Source organism: Ornithodoros turicata, chromosome 1, assembly GCF_037126465.1.
Source record: "Ornithodoros turicata isolate Travis chromosome 1, ASM3712646v1, whole genome shotgun sequence".
Lineage (NCBI taxonomy): Eukaryota > Metazoa > Arthropoda > Arachnida > Ixodida > Argasidae > Ornithodoros > Ornithodoros turicata.
Genome location: NC_088201.1, coordinates 77288829 through 77309061, shown reverse-complemented (window position 1 = coordinate 77309061; position 20233 = coordinate 77288829). Strand labels below are relative to the sequence as shown.

Genomic DNA, 20233 nt, shown 5'->3' with positions numbered 1-20233 from the left:
ATCATGCAGGATGGCGAGCTGTATTACTAAAGCAAAGGATAAAAAAAAGCGAAGAGTAGAACAACAAAAGAAGATGAATGCAATCACAAAGTGAACCTGTCGCTGATAAGAAGAGGGCGTTGAGAGTGGAATTAAAGGGGCGGGGCGACTGTTTTTCATGCGTCGCTTCCCGGAGCGCTTTGACGGGATGCGCAGCCCGAAATGGGATATTTTACCAATTTTTTACCGCTCCTTACTTTTGTACCACGAAATAAAATTTTCCGTGGTGGGCTAAACTCGACCCGTGCTTCCAGAATCTATTGAAAAAATGTTAGGTTTACTAGGCAATTTCCGGACTTTAATTCGGAAAATTAAATTTCTCATGGCGAAAAATTCATGAAAGTGTCCTCACACGATGGAAAAAACTCTCTGAAGGAGAATACCGTTGACCCCATAATTTTCCGACGTGTAGATTTTTAAATATAATTTTTTGGCACGTCACGTGAGACACCCAGTATATGTGAGTGTGTATCTCCACTACGTACGAGGGTGGTTCCATAAGTTTCCAGCCCGAGGTAGAAAATGAGCACGAATTTGAAAATGCGATTAAGGATGCGTGGCGCCATCTGTTGGAGGGCCGGAGCACCACCCTCAACCCTCTCCATGCTTTTGTCGGTTGGAGAGCGGCATTTCAAACAGCCAGGGTGGACTCTTCAGTTAAAATGGAAAAAATCAAGTACCGCGCTGTGATAAAATTCTTGACAAAAGAAGGACTTTCGCCTAAAGAAATTAAAGCGTGACTGGACAACGTGTACAGCCTCTCCGTCGTACACAATGGTAAAAGACTGGGATAAGCAGTTTCGACTGGGGCGAGTGTCCATTGAAGATGATCCACGCGATGGTCGTCCAGTGGAAGTGGCGACACAAGAAAATTTGTCTCTTGTTGAGGAGCAAGTGCTGAGCGACAGGCGTCTGAAGGTGAAGGAAATCTCAGAAAGGCTGGGGCTTTCCAAAACAACCGTTTTTCTCATCATCGGCGAGGGTCTCCACATGAAAAAGGTCGGTGCGAGATGGGTGCCACGACTTCTCTCGTCAGTTCAAAAGCAACAGCGCGTCGTCTGTGCCAAAGAGATTTTGGAGCTCTGTCAAGAAAACGAAGAAGAAATATTGAAGTCAATTGTCACAGGGGATGAGACTATGGTGCTCTACTATGATCCCCTTTCGAAAAAAGAGTCGATGGAATGGCACAAACCAGGAGAAGCACCCCCAAGAAAAGCCAAGGTCACACAATCCACAAAGAAGATCATGGCAACAATATTTTGGGATTGTCACGGGATCCTCCTCATCGACTTCAAAGAGAGGAACACCACAGTGAATGCGACTTATTATGCTTCACTCCTGCACCGACTGCGAGACGCCATCAAGGAAAAGAGGCGCGGCAGGTTGAGTCGAGGTGTCCGGTTGGTCCAGGACAATGCCTCTGTCCACACGGCTTCTGTTGCCAAGGCTGCACTGAAGGAGTGCGGCTTCGAAGAAATCCACCACCCACCCTACAGTCCAGACTTGACACCGAGTGACTACTTCCTGTTCTCAAACTTGAAGAGGGATCTCAGAGGACGGAGATTTCAAAACGATAGTGAGGTGCGAGAGGCAGTTTTCCAGCACTTTGCGGACAAAACTTCTGACTATTTTTTCAAGGGTATAAGAATGCTGGTTGAAAGGTGTCAAAAGTCCATCAAAGCTAAGGGTGACTATGTCGAAAAGTGATACACTTGTTTCGTCTCTATGACTATTAAAAGTTGGTCGGGCCGGAAACTTATGGAACCACCCTCGTATTATTGTAGTCCCTAATGTACAATGTACACTGCAGCTCCCAATAAACATATTCACGTCTTGTACAACTGTATTCAGCAATGGTGGAAAATATTCACACCAGTATAGTTTTTAAGCTGATGTAGTTTTGAAACTAGAGAATATGCATTGCTGCAGATTCCTTTGGATACTCGGGCTCCCACTGCCAACATGATTTATCCTGACAGCATAATGCACATGTCAAAGCCTCAAATAGAGGAGCTTTTTTTAAACTTTTTCTTTATATTCTGACAGAAAATGCCATGGATGAGCACTAGCTGTTTACTGATGGACATACTGAGACAAGAATTAGCTATTCCAAATATTCAAACTACCATCAACAACTATTCCATTCGATTCGCAACTGCAAAAATATATTTTAAACATATTCGCAGTGTGTCTGATCTATTCGTATTTGATGCGCAATGAAAATTTTGCTATTCGGTCAGCTCTAGTTTATATGCCTATCGTAGCTGTCGTGCAATGAACATGTGATTGAAATCGCTAATATACAAGCACCATTTTGCTCAAAAATTCATTCATACCAACAAACATCACATAACATGCACTGCCCACTGGTATAATACCAAACAGTTTAATGAACGGCAAAGGTTAATGACCCGGTATTCGGAAAGCAAACTGCATGTTTTAGAATTACTAGCTTTCCATTGTCCATACCTAACAAGTAAAAAGAAATTCCATGAAATACTCAACGAAATTATGCAACAAACACAAAAATGTGTGAAACACATGCTATGCACTCCCCCTTTAACCACAACATGCCCACCACCCATGCTAAACAGAACTCAGCATAAAAACATGCATTCACAAGTCAAAGCATAATTTCAAGTACACACCTGCAAACTACCAATAGAACACTTGTGATGCGATTCTGAAACTAACCTGCAGTATCTTCTGCCATATATCACTGTAGCCATTATTTTTGGTGAGCTGGATATGTCACAACGTGGCTGACACTGTGATGAGGTGGTCGCTACTGTGTAAAATGAAACAGACACGTTATCATCTAGACATGACTGTTTGATCATGTTGACTGCTGCTTATAGAAGAAAACAGAACTACCACCATACTATGATACACCACATTGCATACTACCATATTTATGATGAAATATGGGATTAAATATGTTTTACAAGAAATTCGATGAAGCTGGCGAGTATATATTAATAACCATGAGTTTTAGAAACATCCTTCTCCTGTCTGAAATACTTGACTTTGTTCTATGGTATCCGGCATTTCAAAACTGCAAAGGTCAGAAACATTATGAGTCGGTCATCATATATCAGGCATTGGCCATTTCTAGCAAACGTGTCCTAATAGTGGAGGATCCCGACAAATGAAATGCGAGAGCAGGCACATAATCTGAACAGTCTTCATCACTCAGTGGATCATCTGCAGCACAATGTACTGGTCAATGCATGTTATGTGGGTACAATGGGAGAAAAACAATTCCACAGGAGTGTCACTTTTGCTTGACAAAATAGTATATGTATGACACACATCGCCTCTAGCTCAGCACTGGATGAGTAAATTTGTTTCTTTGAAATTGTTGTCCAGATTTGAAAGGGAACAGCAAATTCCTTGGACCAAAATTGGTCCCCCTCTTTCTCGTCCACACAGTGTGGGATCTGGAAAAATAGGGGTCAACTGTGCAATGAATGATGGACTAACTAAGAAGCACTGACAAAATCTGTTCAATTCAAGTACCAAACCTACAGCCTCTCATTCCAGCAGTGAAAGCTGCCATCCACTAGTGTCAAGCAGTGGGAAAGGCAAGACAATAGGAGCCCTATTCTCATCAAAAGTGTCCAGCTGAATACTTTCTCTGCAAGCTGCCTCTGGATAACCATCATTGTCACTGGACATCTGAATGCGACAACAAGTGTGACATGCAAGTAATCTGGAAGATTACTTTTGGCGAGAATAGGGCCCCAGAACGGCTGTATATGCTATATTCATTAATTAATAGCTTATATGTCGGTGAACAGATAGAGGAAACGAGCACACCTCCCCAATGGATGGATGAAATGGCGTTGCACACTGGTAGCTAATGGAAGAGGCTTTTGGGGTCAGTGACACTGAAGGCTCTTGTGTACGCAGTGCTCCTACTTTTTCTGGTAATGTGCGTCCCAGGGCTTGTTATCGTAACTTCTACACTTCCTGAAATTTTTTCTGAGCTCTTCCATTATCCTAGAACACAGCAGCCAGAAATTTCGGCATGCTGAGCATTCAAGCAAAAATGTGGATGTCTACAAATGTTACCGCAAGAACACCAGCTGCTTGACATCACTGCTCACAAGAGAATTTAAGCAAAGTGCCCAAGTTATATGAATCTGAAGCACCTGAGAATGCAGCATGAGAAGCGGCGATTGGAATGTCGTGGAAAAGTAGAGCCCTGCACGGACCGACATTTCTGGACCCGACCTGGCCCGGGAGCATCGAAAAATGGCCCGGCCCAGCCAGAGCCCGAGTTTTTATGCGTCCTGGCCCGGCCCGGTGATTCAGCGAGTAAATGCTGGCCTAGTATTCCCAGCTGTTACGTACACGTTTCAAGCATTTATCAAACAAATTAATAAGTAAATTTATAAGAAGTGAAGGCACCACCACAAACATACAATAACTTCCGGTTTAACACCACAACAGCATGAGACCAAATTAAATCAAGTACGCACGCGGGAAAGCGCATTATCGTTACACTACGAAGTTCTTGTGGAGATAGAGGATGTCAACAAGCTCCTTATCCCAATCCCTACCTCTCTCACCAAGCTTTGCAAACGTATTTGTGAAATATGTGAGGAGTCAGGAGCAATGTGAAGTGGCCTTGAGAATGTTATAGAGGGTCAAATGATACACATAATGCAGTGTCCTTTGCTTGTTTTTGCAAATATAGGCACAGGAATGACAGATGCACTAATATGAACTATGATATGACCTAATAGTCCTCCATTGTGTGGAATTAGCTGCATGACCCGGTCGAGTCTGACTCTCAAAAACATGTTTTCGGCCGGGGCCACCTTGCTGGTATCTTTTGTCAGCCCAGCGAACGGTGTTGGCGTATGTTGTCGGCTCGGAGCACACAGCTAATAACAAGCCCGGCACAGCACGCGGGCTGAGTCGGGCCCATGCAGGGCTCTATGGAGAAGCTTGATCCTGTCACTGCTGTGCATTACATCACCAGCATCCATTGCCCACCATAAGGTAGCCAATGATTTGGCACGATGCTTCTATACACGATTCATGCATAAGCCCAATGCAAGGAAGCACCGAGATCCACCTATGTAATAGCCAAGAAGGAGCAACACAGAGAGGCAATTTTCAACCATTAAGAAAAATATCCAGTGTACGAGTTTCTTGAAAGGCAGAACCGTTTCGGGAAAGAACAGTTTTACAGGGTACTCAGAAATTTCACGGCCCCATTAGAGCCACCTGTAAGAAACACAGGCTTGCTTTCATAAAATACCTCACGTTGCACTTCCTCAGGAGGATACCAGTTACTGATTCAGACGGAAGAGGATATACCACCTCTACCCTCATTTTTGTTGAAAACTGAGAAAATAATTATCTGGGTTAATTCAGCAGATATCACAGATGTTGCTACACAGATGTTGTCACAGGGGTAATTCCATTTTAAATCGACCAAGGTCTGCCGATGGCATTTTTTATTTCAGTGAAAAAAATATATGTTGTAAGTGACCTTAAGTGAAGACGAAAGCAGGTTCCCGGGGCTTCCTATGATCAACCAGTCAACAGATAGAGATGGGGTAAGGTGGCCCCGTCTTCGCGACGTAATTTTTTCTCGTGACTTTGCAGCCTTACTGATGACACTTCATTCGCGTCACAGCCCTTATAGCTAGCACACGTAAAGTCTGGGCACTCTAGTATACCTGTAAGGAGTGAAAACAGTGTCAGTTTAAAGGGACGTTGAAGAAAAAATGCCAAAGTCAGCAGATATGACAAAAGTCGCAAGTTTTCTAGCGCTCATAGCTCCTCAACGGCAAGTCACATATCCATAACTGAAGGATGCTTTGAATGTGCAATCTTTCCTCTATCGTTCAATATATAGAAAACCATACTAACCCGTTTCGTTGCTGAAAGAGATGTCAGTAAAGTTAGGTGAGAGCAGAAAATTGCCGATGTTTGGTATGGCAGACCTCAGCCCCTGCAATACTTATTCCAATAATTTTGCGGTTACTGAAAGGCCAACCTATCCCCTAAATCCAGCTGCAAAAATATGTTACACTATTTTAGTAGGGTGAACGCAGCGAATTTTTCTCTATGCCCAGGTCTCGCCGTTGCGGCGATCACTCCGACTACACTTTTGAGTGTCACGAGCATCGCGCGTTTCCCGTTTCACAGGGCCTTCAGTCTCTTTGATGTTGCACTGATTCCCGCCGATGACACTTAGTTGTGGACACGTCCACGCCGGCATTCTTATTTACGTGCAACCCTTTTATATGCCGTTGCGAGACCAACTGATGGCGTCTGTCTATTATACCGCAGTGACTGAGTGTACTGACTGATGTTATGTAGCTGAGTATAGCAACAACTTTTGAAACAGTTTTGTCAATGCTGCACAAGGTGTGAATTTTTTAATTAAATTTAAATTTGGGAAGCGCTGCGAGTGGCTGACTGCTGGAGGTGCCGTCTTTATTACAGCCGCAAAAAGAAGTAACACATTGCATAGGTATCATGCCTTTCTGCGATGGAAATTATCGTGACATCTATTTGTGACATATATTATAAAAAAGAATGAACGACGCGTTCTCACGACAAGGGTTCGCCTTGTCTGGAGTGGTGCAACCTTCCTCTTTATTGACCAAATAATGAAGGGGCTCAGGGGATGCATATGCTACCTATGCAATATAGCCGGACAGTTTTTTGTTACTTTTTTTGCAGCTGTAATAAAGACAGCACCTCCAGCAATGAGCCACTTGGTAGCACTTCCCAGTACAGAATTTTTTTAAGCACACACCTTGTGCAGTACTAACAAAACTGTTGAAAAAGTTGTTCTTATACTCGGCTACATATCGCGAGTCAGTATTCCGACACTCAGTTGCTGCGGCATAATAGGCAGACACCATCTGTTGGTCTCGCAATGGCATATAAAAGGGCTGCACGTAAATAAGAATGCCGACGTGGACATGTCCACAACTAAGTGTCATCGGCGGGAGATCGAAGGCCCTGTGAAATAGGAAACGCACAATGGCGCACCACTCGAAAGTGGAGTCGGAGTGAAGTACGCAACGGCGAGGCCTGGGCACAGAGAAAAATTCGCTGCGTTCACCCTACTAAAATAGTGCAACATATTTTTGCAGCTGGACTTTGGGAATACGTTGGCCTTTAAGTAACCGAAACAGTATTGGAATAAGTATTGCAGGAGCTGAGGTATGCCATACTAAACATCGGCAATTTTCTGCTCTCACCTAAATTTACTGACATCTCTTTCGGCAACAAAACGCGTTAGAATGGTTTTCTATATATTGAACGACAGAGGAAAGATTTCACATTAAAAGCATACTTCATTTATGAATATGTGACTTGCCGTCGAGGAGCAATGAGCGCTAGAAAACGTGCAATTTTTGTCATATCTGCGGACTTTGGCATTTTTCTTCAGCGTCCCTTTAAAGTGACACCGTTTTCTACTCCGTACAGGTATACTAGAGTGCCCATACTTTACGTACGCTAGCTATTGGGGCTGTGACGCGAATCAAGTGGCATCAGTAAGGCTGCAAAGTCACGAGAAAAAATTACGTCGCGAAGACGGCGCCACCTTACCCCTTCTCCATCTATAGACTGGTTGATCGTAGGAAGCTCCGGAAACCTGCTTTCGTCTTCACTGAAGGTCATTTACAACATATATTTTTTTCACTGAAATCAAAAAATGTCATCAGCGGACCTCGGTCGATTTAAAATGGAATTACCCACAGATGTTGTTTGTTTTCAGTGGTACAGGATCTGTTGATCCTGTACCACAGAAAAGAAAGCAACAGTTTGGAAACAATTAACAAACCACTGCTGCAACCACCATGATTACGTAACTCATCTTTCCATGTGAATTCAGATCTAAAATATTGATGCTGACATGACAATGAGCAGACATGTATAAAAACCCTGGAATATCTTGCAGCATTAACCTTTACCTTACTACGTAAAAACAGCGCAGAGACGGGACACAAAGAAGAAACAAGTGCACACACAGAGCGTTGACTAGCAACTGAAGCTTTACTTCCCAAAGGGGGCAAAACCGAAAAGGCTGCACTGTTTTTATGTAGTTATGTACCGACTTGCCCAACTCTCTGCCTTAACTTTACTTTACTTCTTCTGGGCTCCATTTTATTAGTTGTTATTTTGTTCTGTTTTGTTCTGCCAATTTTGTTTTAATCAAGAAACAGATCCCTGTAGGCAAAGCAGAGTCACACTATGATGACGCATAAAACTACAATATACAGCTGCATGAGCAATGGGGAGGGACTGAGTTCTCAGCAGTGAAGGAGGGAACGCCACGTCATAGAGCAGAACCCAAATGCCACAGGCCGGTTTCACGTCAGTTCAGGCAGGGAGGTCCCATCCATCTCCTGGATTTTCATTATTTTTTTATATTTAGAAGATCATCGTACATGATGATCAACAGTGGTAAAATGAATAATTCCTACTGAATACTTTTTGTGCAAAAAAAAACAAGAAAATCTGGCCCTGAATTCGAGTGTTTCTTTCAGTTTAGCCATGTTTGGATGTGTTTATCTCCGGAGTTTTAAAAGATATTGTAGTGAAATTTGTTTATGCGTTAGTATGCCTACAGGCCAGTAGTCCGAGCTGAAATTTTGTCGCAGGTACAACACCCTGTGCTATAAAAAATGGCAAACATGCTCTCTTACACAGTTTTGTTCCAATTTCAACGTGTGATTTCTCTGGCTGTAGATGTCCCTCATTACCATACTTGGTGTCAGCTCACTCAGCTTTTAATGCTCTTTCGTCTGATATATCAATCGTGTGTATAACTGCTACAGGTATCTGCTGAAACAGGCAAATGTTTAGGCACATTTCGAAAAAACAAGGATTTTGCACGTCCGCTTCGCGAAAAGGCCCCTTTCGATTTCATTTATAATTTGCCAGGACATGGCCCGATGTTAGACCTTTCATCTGATATAAAAACATTCTGCATCAAGAGGTGTACACTGACAATTAGCACGTTAAAACGCGGCCCTACTCTGCGTGCATACATGTACGAGCCCGCCTGGTGGCACCACGCGACGGCGGGCTTCCTGTACATGCGTGTTTTGTTTGGGCAATGCTGTCTGGCCTTAGCCTTACCTGAGCTATTCGTCGGCAAACTTTTGACATCCTGCTGAAGAAGCAATCCACGCCTGGGAGTTCGTTATTTCGCACAAGGCATCTGAATGAAATCTTACTTTGCCGTAAAGCCGTATTTCAATGACTACATGGTCAGCGAAGGTGAAACCTCACTCTTGCAAGCTGCGTACACGGTGATACGCATACTGTACAAATAAGTATTGAGTTAGGAGTTGCTTTTTCCAGGGTCCCCGCAAGTTCCTACGAAGCTTGCTTTGCTTCATTTCACGATAGTTATGCAGAGGGCTTTCAGCACAAAATGCGTGTTCTGTGCTGAAGTTGCAGCAGTACATCTCTCAGAGCTAACGAAATGGGCGGTTTCTCACATTTGTCATAATTACATTAGAGACATTCAGAGCAAAGCCATATGGGAGAAAAATACTAATCCATCTTCCAAGACACACAAAATGCACTTCGATTTCGCTGAAAACTGGACAGTAGCTATGCCTAGCGAAATACAAGCGTACGTGCCACACAGACTTCCATATTGACATGTGTGGTAACAGCTGGCATGGAAACGTACAGTTTTGGTGTGGTGAGCGAAGACTTGTATTATAATTCAGTACAGTCACTGTTACCTTCCATCACTACCGAAGGGTGGCTTGACAAGAACGTTCCTCTTGCAGCTAATGATTTATGTGTCAGACGGAGCGGCGAGCCTTCTTAAAAATCTGCATAGACTCTATGAGCTCTCCAAATCTACTTTTGCAAGCGCAGCATGGCTGTTCACAGGAACAGGCTTCGGCAAATATGCATGTGACCATGCCACGACACCTAACTTACGTTCACCCGAGCAAGGCGTCATCCTAGGGTCACAAGATGTGACAACGTGCTTGCCAAATCAGCTAAAGAGCGTCCATTTACTCCACCTATGCGCTGAGGACGTGGCTCCTTATAGAATGCAAAAGAAAAGGGAATGGGTAAATTGATACAGCGTCAAAGTTGCATACATGGTTCGCATGTGTGGCAAAGCAGGATATCGGAAAGTGGAGGCCGAGAAACATCCCATAGCTCGTACCGTGGACAGTGAATGCAGAAAAGTGACGTTTTCATAGAAACTGAGTGAAATCATTTGTCGCTGTGATTACGAAACACTGCTTCTGCTTTCGCAGTCTCGTAAATATATCGACATAAACTACCACTTTTGATTACACAAAGTTGTCTCTTTTTCTTGTACAACATTGACAGATATACACCATCCCGCGGTACTGACAGCCGGGCTCCGACACGTACGTGCGCAGAGTAGTGACGCATTTTTAACACGCTAATCGCCAGTGTAGGCCTTTTGAAGCAGAATTTTTTTAAGTCAGGTGAAAGGTCTAACATCGAGTCATGCCATGGAAAAATATAAATGAAATCAAAAAGGGCCTTTTTCAGAAACGAACGTGCAAAATCCTTGTTTTTTCGAAATATGCCTAGACATTTGCCTGTTTCAGCCATAGATTGAGAAGTTACCCGTCAAAAAGAACTCGTTACCGTGTGCAAAATGTAACTAAGTTAATAACGAAGTTCTTCAGCCTGAAATGTAACTCGCAGTTACTGAGATACTTAAAAAAAAGAACGAGTTACTTCCAAGTTACTTCGGACACAAAATAGCATTACGCATGTGCTGCCGCATGAGCAGTTGAGTTAGACCTTGAGTTGCCTGCGGAGGAGTGCAACACGCTTAGATCGTTTTCGTTTATGTCCAACAATAGACTTCTTCCTGTTTGTAAACAAATGACGTCATAGTGTTCTACAGCGCCAAAATTTGGTAGAATTGCACTACGCTCGCAGCTAGAGGTGAACAAGGTCATGCCTGAAAGCCACGGTCTTGAGAGGATTACGATAGGGTCCCTTAAAGGACGCGACCCTCGGTGCTACTTTTCTTGCAATGGGAGGCAGCGAACAAGTGCCTATTCGTGGAACCCAGCCCTCTCCTTCCGATTCGTTTTGGTTTCAGTCTGTCTAGCAATATCATGATGACGTTTCTGTGGTAGAGGTCTATTCGAACGCTTTGCATCTTACTCCCTGTGGGCGCACAATGGTTCAGCTTCATTTCAATAGCAGCGGTTCTCACTTCCTAAATAAAATACTGTCATTGATTGAATATCACGTTTTATGTCAAGAAATGCTATGAAGGAACCGGAGTCCAAGCAAGAAAATATGTGGACATGAGTGAAAAGCGAGTTAAAAGTAACTTGGAACTTAAGTTACTTTGGCAAAGTTACCTGAAAAAGGAGCGAGTTCCTCCGAAAGTTACCACGGCGCAAAAGTACAGAGTTAAGTTACAAGTTACCGAAAAAAATGAACTCGGTTACAGTAACAAGTTACATGTAACGAGTTACCTTGAACTCTGGTTTCAGCAGGTACCAGTATGAGGTACACGCATGATAGATATATCATATGAAAGAGCATTAAAAGCTAAGTGAACTGATACCAAGCATGGTATTGAGGGACATCTACAGCCAGAGAAATCACACGTCGAAGTTGGAACAAAACTGCGTGAGAGGGCAGTTCACCATTTCTCGTTGCACAGTGTGGTGCACCTGCGGGCCAAAATTTGCGCTCGGACTGCTGGCCTGTAGGCATACCAAAGCACTAAAAAATTTCACTACAATATCTTTTAAAACCCAGGAGATATACGTGTGCAAACACGGCAAAACTTAAACACTCGAATTCAGGGCCTGATGTTTTAGATTTTCTTGCACTGAAGTTTATTCGGTAGAAATTATTCATTTTACCGCCGTTGATCATCGTGTACAATGAGCTTCTAAATGTAACAAAAAATAATGAAAATCCAGGAGGTCGATGGGACCTCCCTGCCTGAACTGACGTGAAACTAGCCTACAAATAATCAAAATACAGTACTCCTCCAATTTCTATGCATGCTATGTTATTCTGAGGAGTCTGGGACAAGCACACAAGCGAGACTATGACCTCAGAACGACACAGAAAAGCGCTGACATCTAAGTCTCAGAACAAATCGTAACAAGTCAGAATTTGCTCGTGTCGTTCCGTGGTACCAATCTTGTTTGTGTGCTGTTCAGTCATGATGAATCCTCACTTTGTACCACGTGTCCTCTACACACAACCACTATAGCGATATATATTGTCTGCTCTTTTCCCTGACTTCAGCTGCCTTTCTGGCAAATTCCCTGACAATCCCCTGACCTTTCCAGTCACATCAAAATTCCCCGATAATTCCCTGTTTTCCAGGTTGGTAGACACCCTGTCATCTGTCACTCAAGGGCAATTTGATTGGGAATTTTGAAACACAATGCGGTCAGATCTCTAAAAATATATGTGCGTGTGGGTACCGCAGAGATATTGTAGTTGACAATTTGTTAATTATTAAATTGTACGTTTTGTTTATGCACAGAGTGTGAACAGCAGGCTTCCTTGTGCTATACAAAGGTAGTGGTGGTGGTGATGGTGAAAGGAGCTCGCTGCTCACAGAGGCCTGGGAGCAAGACACATATCTCACATTGGACACACTCAGATTTAGCACTGGGAGCGAAGCTTAGACGGAAGTGCAGCTGATGCAGTTGTTTCGCTATGGCTTCTGCCAACCTAACCTTACTTGGAAATTTATGAATAACAACGTAATTCATTACTAGCGTACACGCGACTTCCGGTAGGACTCGTTCCCAGGAGTAGGATGCCATATGCGAATAGACCGGTTTCGAAATACTGCCACCTAGCGGCCGTGAGCAGCTGCGGCCGCCATGTTACGGGAGACTGAGCGCATCAGACACACGCACACGCCTACGGGCGGCAAGAATGGCATACGCGATTTATGCTCACCGCATGATATAAGTGCCTCTTTTTTTCTTTTTGTTTTCGTCATGTCTGTGGAAATGTTCCTCGTGGCTGGATGGGTGACCGATCTATCCAAGATGCCAAAACTTTCGGAAGAAAGCAAGGCGTGGTTTGGCTTGTCACAGCGAAATTTCAGAAGTTACAGCTTTTACATTGAGCAGTTTGTACACAAGGGGAGTGAAGATAGTATTTGGCTCGCAGCCTGCATGTTCACTATTCGGAGAATTCAGATTTTGTGTTCGGGTTACTCACCTGGATCAGATTTTGACAGGAGCATATTTGGGGTGCTTTACACTAAGAACAGTGAGTTAATTTGTTCATTCGTTTGTTTGTAACGAAAAACAAACAAACAAAGAAACATTATTATATGCAGGCAAGGTGTATACTTCATCAAGGCACCGTGCTACAAAAGTAAGAAAAAGGATGAAAAACGAAATGACCCCTACGTGTCGCTGATCTGTTTGGATCAGATGCAACTGTTTGTGATGGCGTGCGTGCCTTTGGTCTGCTGTGGCATAGTTGCTTCACAGAAGGTCATCTTTACTACAGGGCAGCAACTACTTTTTCGTAGTTTAACTACAACTACCTCTTGAAATTGTGGTTTAACTATTAGTGTAACTACATAGCACCAATAGTTATTTTGTAACTACTGCAGACGCTGTTTAACTACATTTTTAACTACCTCGGCGTTTTGTGCGCGTTGCTATACAGGGTGTCCACTGTCCAGTCTAAAGTACACTGACCGTTTAAACAGGACGATGCGCTCTACATGAAGCAGGACTGCTGGATTATTCGCAGCCCTGTGTTTTAATCACTTTTTTTTTCCACTTAATTAGAGGCATTTATATTGCCTCATATGATTAAGTTTTTTTATGTATGGTTACATTTTCAAGTTTTTTTAGTGACGACCCGAGATGTAAATTAGAAATTTGTAGAGAGTGTCGAGAAACAGCAAGTGCAAACCATCCCGCAAGTACGGCTCACGTAGACCTTTGCTCCAGATAAAAGAGACTCCACCTTTTCTCCAGTTAACCATGCTGTTGGTTTCTTATATGTGACGCGCAAAGCAGAAAATTTTATTTTGCCCATCCTAAACAATCTTGGGAAGAGCTCCGAAGCAGGTTGGAGAAGAGGTCATAAAATGCGAAGTAGTTGTAGCCCGCAGTAACCTAACTGCTGTAGTTAAGTACAGAAAAATGTAGTTTAACTACTAGTTATAATTACATTCCCAGAGATAGCTTCCAATAACTTTTTAACTACTATGCAGTAGTTTAACTAGATGTAGTTAACTACTTCCCATCACTGTCCACAACCATGAACCCCAACACTGGGGGTTTAAATTTTTTATGGTGTTATACCATCCGCCCAAGTTTTATCGCTGATTCACTAAAGAGAAATCACGAGAACAACCAAGTTCTCGGGCAAATGGCAATTTTAGGGACACGGTGGCTTGATTTTGTTGTGTAGCCTAAGCTGACACATTTTGATTTTCAAACACTGTTACCTATATTTTCTGACTGTGAAGTATAAAACAAACACTTGAAAAGAAAGATTCAAATGTGTATAATGTCAAATAAATGTCAAATGTGTACTTTTTACATAATTTACACATTTCAACGAAGAGAAAAACAAATATAAATGCGCATCAACACTGAACAAACGGAAAGCAGGGCTTGCATGCATAACGCTTAGGATGCGTAGCTGTCAGCCTTTGCTTTCAGTTCTATAATACATATATACGGGTCCAATCCTCCTCACCGTGACTAATTGGCATCCGTGAAACAATGCAAGAAGAAAGCGAGTCGTGTGTTCCTGTCGTCCATCTGTGTGCCCAGACTCAGGCTAATGCGAGCTTGCACCTTTGGAAGCAAAAAGACGTACATGTCGTAGACCTCAAGTGAGACAGTTTCAGCAACATTGCCCGTGTAACTAGTGTAGCATCAAACAGTATACAAAATGACTTCAAAATACAGGGTGTATACTATAAAAGGTCAGTCACATTTTCGTGCAAAAAGTGATACCTCCTTGATGCTATACCTCTATCACGAAAAGACTTTCTCTGCCTGAAAGTGAATCATTTATGCTAGAGGAACCTACGAAACGATTGTGGTTACCTAGCATTGTGTAACAAAATAAATATGACCATGCAAACTTTCACCTCCATCCATCGGTATTGCGCATAGGAAACACATGAAGACGAAAGTTTCCGTGGCCGTGTTTACTTTATTACGCAGTGAATGGTAACCACAATTTTTTCGTAGGTTTCTCTGGCATAAGTGATTCACTGTATGGCAGCACAAGTCCGTCTCTCAAATAGATATAGTGTCACGCGCGAAAATGTCACTGACCTTTTATAGCATACACCCTGTACAATACGTACAAGTTTTCTGTAACACAGCTGCACAACTACGGTAGCACAACTTTCCCGCCATGTTTTCCGCTTTTCCGCACAGCGGCGCACACAGATTCTTGGATTCTTGTTTATGGAAGGAGGGCTTGGCTTTGGCTAGTCTTGTTGTACTAGGCTAACAGCGTACACGTAGACAAGCAAGCGCACCGCCACCACCGCCACCGGCTAATTTGTGTAACAGCGAAACCGAAAGATACCGCGCTGAGAACGTCGCCGTTTCACTGGGTCGAGTTCCTTCAAGCAGAGTTCGAGGTAACTCGTTGCAAGTAACTCGTTACTGTAGCTAAGTTCCTTTTTTTGGTAACTTGTAACTTAACTCGGTACTTTTGCGCCGTGGTAACTTTCAGAGGAACTCATTCCTTTTTCAGGTAACTTTGCCAAAGTAACTTAAGTTAAGTTCCAAGTTACTTTTAACTCGCTTTTCACTCACGTCCACATAGTCCACATATTTTCTTGCTTTCTCTCCGGTTCCTTCATGGCATTTTTTGCCATAAAACGTGATATTCAATCAATGACAGTATTTTATTGAGGAAGTAAGAACCGCTGCCATTGAAATAAAGCTGAACCATTGTGCGCCCACGGGGAGTAAGATGCAATGCGTTCGAATAGACCTCTACTAGAGAAACGTCATCATGACATTGGTAGACAGACTGAAACTGAAACAAATCGGAAGGAGAGGGCTGGGTTCCACGAACGGGCACTTGTTCGCTGCCTCCCATTGAAAGAAAAGCAGAACCGAGAGTCGCGTCCCTTTCAGGGACCATATCGTAATCTCCTCAAGACCGTGACTTTCGGGCGCGACCTTGTTCACCTCTAGCTTCGAGCGTAGTTCAATTCTACCAAATTTGTGGCGCTGTCGAACACTATGACGTCATTTGTTTACAAACAGGGAGATGTCTATTGTTGGACATAAACGAAAACGTGTCTAAGTGCACTCCTCCGCAGGCAACTCAAGGTCTAACTCAACTGCTCACGCGCGCTGCACCTGCGTAATGCTATTTTGTGTCCGAAGTAACTTGGAAGTAACTCGTTCTTTTTTTTAAGTAACTAAGTAACTGCGAGTTCCATTTCAAGAAGAACTTTTTTCTGAAGAACTTCGTTATTAACTTAGCTACATTTTGCACACGGTAACTTAACTTGTAACGAGCTCTTTTTGACGAGTAACTTCTCAATCTATGCCTTCAAGTGATTGTCCTTCACTTCTTGGTGGTATGTACACACAAATGAGTTGAAGTTTTTAACCACTTAGATGTGTTTATGTGCATACTCTGGCGTTCCGAATCCACCACGGAAACAAATAGCCGCGCTACCAAGGTAAAGTGTGCTACAGCAGCTACAAGGGCTGCATCCGTCTCGAAAATAATGGTCGTAATCTTGTGCTGAATGTGACTTGTTAGTTACTCTAAAAGTGTGTTTTTTATTTGTTTGTTTTTTGCCCGGCATGATTTTTCGCGTTTTTCGAGACCGCCAAAAAATTCGCGAATTTAATTGTACCCGCGAAGTCGACAGTCACCGAGATATATGAGCTTGCGTTTTTCGCGAATAGTATAGGGTGTTTTCACATGACGTCAAGCGAACCCGTTTGGCCTCCCTTGTGGTGGTCACTTTTTCGGCGCAGCTGCCATGCTTATCTAGCATTCTAGTGTTGAAATCCGGACGCGTCCGCCTTCTTTTATCCCAAAGGCGCTTCGTCATTGTCGTTCTCACATGTTCTTTTATGAAAACTATGGTTGTCGCATCGAAAAATAGCGCAGTTTGTCATCTTGCAATGCCGCTAGCACGAAAAGTGACCATCAGTGGGAGGAGCTTCCGAGCATGTCACGTCACTGCACGTCACGCAATGACGTCATGCACATGTTGTCCCGCCCACTGGTGGTCACGCTTCTGCAGCAGGCTGAACTGTGTCCTCGTGGTATTTGTTTTTGTACGCGACGCTATGGTAAACTGCGCTATTTACGGTTGTAACGAGAGAAGTTTCCGCAAGAAAAAGAGGAAGAGAGAAGAGGAAGACGAGGATTCACGTGAGACGTCGCTGGTAAACGAATATTTGCAAAATGACGATGACGAAAATGTTGCAGAAGAGGAGGAGCGACGAGTGGCTCTCACGCATCAACCGAAAAGACATGCAAGCAAGTGCCACCCATTACAGAATTTGTAGCAAACACTTCATATCTGGTGAGCTGATGTTTTGATCTGGTATGCTTCGCATTACGTGCAAAAGTATTCAGTCTTTACCTGATATGAGCGGCAGCGACAGCTAGAGTTTAGAAGAACATAACTAGGCCAGTTTCAGGTGAACCACCACTTCTGTACGATGTCAACAACCCGTACTGGGCACCAAGCGTCCAGCTTGGTCACAACAAGTGACTGCACTGTAATTTAGACAGGTACCTGGTACTTGCTCATTGTGTCTGTCTTCATGCATATCTCATACTGTGTCATTGCGATTTCATGTAGATACAGTAGGCGCAAGAATAGGGCAGCATGCCAGGCAGGAGTTGCAAGGCACCTCACAGAACTCAAAAATGTGCCTGTGGCTGACAGTGCTGGTACATACACAGAAGCATCAGAGTGTGGACTCAGTTGAGGTAGTGGTCATCTTACCATTAAACTTACTAACATGTTAAGTACTTTAATCCAGATAATTTGCAAAAGGATATGCTTTGGTGACTTAAATGATGTGAAATTTTGATTTAGACATTTCGGTGGATCACCCATTTGCAGATGATGAAGACGGGCAACTGCAGGATGCGCTTTCACATGACAAGGCAATTGCATCGGGTAAGTTTCAAGTTGTGCGTAGCAATTCATTGCTAGATAACTGACAGGACCTGTTCACATTTTTGCAGATATCTCCATGGCTGATATTCTCCGACTTGAAGAAGAAATCCGAAGGTTAAACCACGAGGTCTACAAGCTGAAGGCACATATGGCACATACGAGAAATGACACAAGCGTATTTTCAGAATGACTCTGCTGCAGTGAAGTTTTACTCTGGACTTCCCAACTATGCAATGTTGCTTACAGTTTTCGATTTGGTTGAGAACCATGTCCACCATACATCTTGCAATTCTTTGACGAAATTTCAGGAGATAATGTTAACTTTGGTTCGGCTTTGTTTAAACGTGCCTCTTCAAGATCTTGCTTAGGTTTTCGGTGTCAATATCAACAGCATCACGAATAGTTGAGAAGTGGATAAATGCAATGTATGTCTGTCTAAAGGGTCTGGGGTCGGATTCACAAACGCGATCGTAAGTTACGCTAAGATGCGCTAAGACGTCGTAGCCTGCGACGCGCGTACGACGGCGTCGTAAGCGCGATTCACAAAGCTATCGTGGTGGAGAGGGCACCCCCTTTGACGAGGAAGAGGAAGTTGCTCGTTTCCTGTCACGTGCACCTCGGAGAGAAACAGCCAAAGGGTGTGAGACTATGTTTTCGCTATGGTAACGATGACGAAAATTTGTGATCGCACCAATAAGACTCGTCCCATTAGAAGAAGACGAAGTTGTTCGTCCCCAAATGTTTTGTTACTGCACGTGCTCTCGGCCTTAGCCATAATGGATGCCATGCAATCACAGGCGAAACGCGTTCGTTGATACAGCAAATATATTCCCAGTATGTTCGTCTCGGGGAGGTGGTGGGTGAGGGTGTTTTGTAAACGGTGTGTGGCACTCAGTTTTGCAGCTTTTATGGCTTCTTTTGCCTTTCTTGGAGACAATTTGGAGGGGTGTTGGGGGTGTTTTAGCGGGGTGTAGGGGATGTTTGAAAAACCCTGCGACCCGATTTTACGGAGCACAAAGTTGAAGCGTTTGTTGAAGGTTACCAAGCAAAAAAAGTGCCTCAATGTCACTTGGTCTCGAAGGTTCTGTCTGGGATGGTCTCGAAGGTTCTGTGGCAAAGTGCAATGCGTTGGCGCGTATTAGGGAGTCTTTGTTTCCCGTCTCCAAATCCACCGCTGCCAAATAACGCCGCCATCTTTCTTCGTAAGACTGCTCGGGAGCTCTTGCAGGATTCCGCCGTAAGCTGCGAAGATTTTGCGACGCGCGCCCTTCGTGAATATATACTTAGTCGTAACTTTCCCGTACGACGGAGTTACGACAGATTCCGTCGCGCGAGCTCTTTGTGAATCCGGCCCCACATCCCGTTCCGTCCCGATGAGTCCGCCCTACCATGCAAAGTGCCAAGTGTTCAAATTTCACAGTTGTGTTTGGACCTTCTTTCTGCTACGCCATCCATTACATCGTTATCGTCCGTCAGCACCACTGATCTCTACAGTATAGGCTGGATCGCGCATAGGGTGCTCCACAGCGTGGTCACCGGCCGCCATATTGGTTGACCCAACGCATTCTGTCGTCTGCATTTAGTTTAAGCGGGGCTGTCCGTATTTTTTTTAAAATTTCCTTTAAACTAAAGGGCATGTCATGCCTGTTTAAACCGCCAATAAATACTTCAAATCAAATCGCTTCCTATTGTTTCCTATGGGAGCAGCCGGCGCAAGTGGGCCCTCCAACATGGCGGCCCGAATGCACGCCTGTCCCCCACGAGCCCCTCTCACATGCGCGATCCAGCCATTATACATAGAGATAAGTGGTCGGCACCTCTGTTGTCATTCGAGAGCGAACACAGGCTCGGACACTTTCACAAACAAGGAATGATTTGCAAAAGCGAGGAAACAAAATACGGAATGCACGAAAGCGGAAGCGCCACTAATTGTATCGATAATTAAGCCCTGAAAGAAAGTACCGTCGCGCCACCTCTATTGTTAGCACTAATTAATGAGACAGTGACGTCAGAGTCGGTATTCGCGGCATATATCAAAAC

At 43.7% G+C, this 20233-nt stretch overlaps 3 long non-coding RNA genes across 13 annotated transcripts in view; 2 read left to right on the top strand and 1 right to left on the bottom strand.

Moving 5' to 3' along the window:
- Positions 1 to 15459, bottom strand: part of LOC135378421 (uncharacterized) — a 42442-nt gene extending 26983 nt beyond the window's left edge. For 6 of the 11 annotated variants that reach the window (XR_010418384.1, XR_010418385.1, XR_010418375.1 and 3 more), the window contains exons 1-2: positions 14761 to 15014; positions 2734 to 2827 (exon numbers count right to left, since the gene is read on the bottom strand). This is a non-coding gene — a long non-coding RNA (uncharacterized LOC135378421). The other 5 variants (XR_010418380.1, XR_010418378.1, XR_010418381.1 and 2 more) reach the window with 5 other exon arrangements.
- A 1830-nt stretch (positions 15460 to 17289) lies between these two features.
- LOC135401235 (uncharacterized) lies at positions 17290 to 18154 on the top strand. The gene is made up of 3 exons (XR_010424761.1): positions 17290 to 17799; positions 17870 to 18000; positions 18137 to 18154. It is a non-coding gene; the product is annotated as an uncharacterized LOC135401235 (long non-coding RNA).
- Positions 18147 to 18555, top strand: LOC135401242 (uncharacterized). Its single transcript, XR_010424762.1, has 2 exons — positions 18147 to 18193; positions 18262 to 18555. It is a non-coding gene; the product is annotated as an uncharacterized LOC135401242 (long non-coding RNA).
- The last annotated feature ends 1678 nt before the right edge of the window (positions 18556 to 20233 follow it).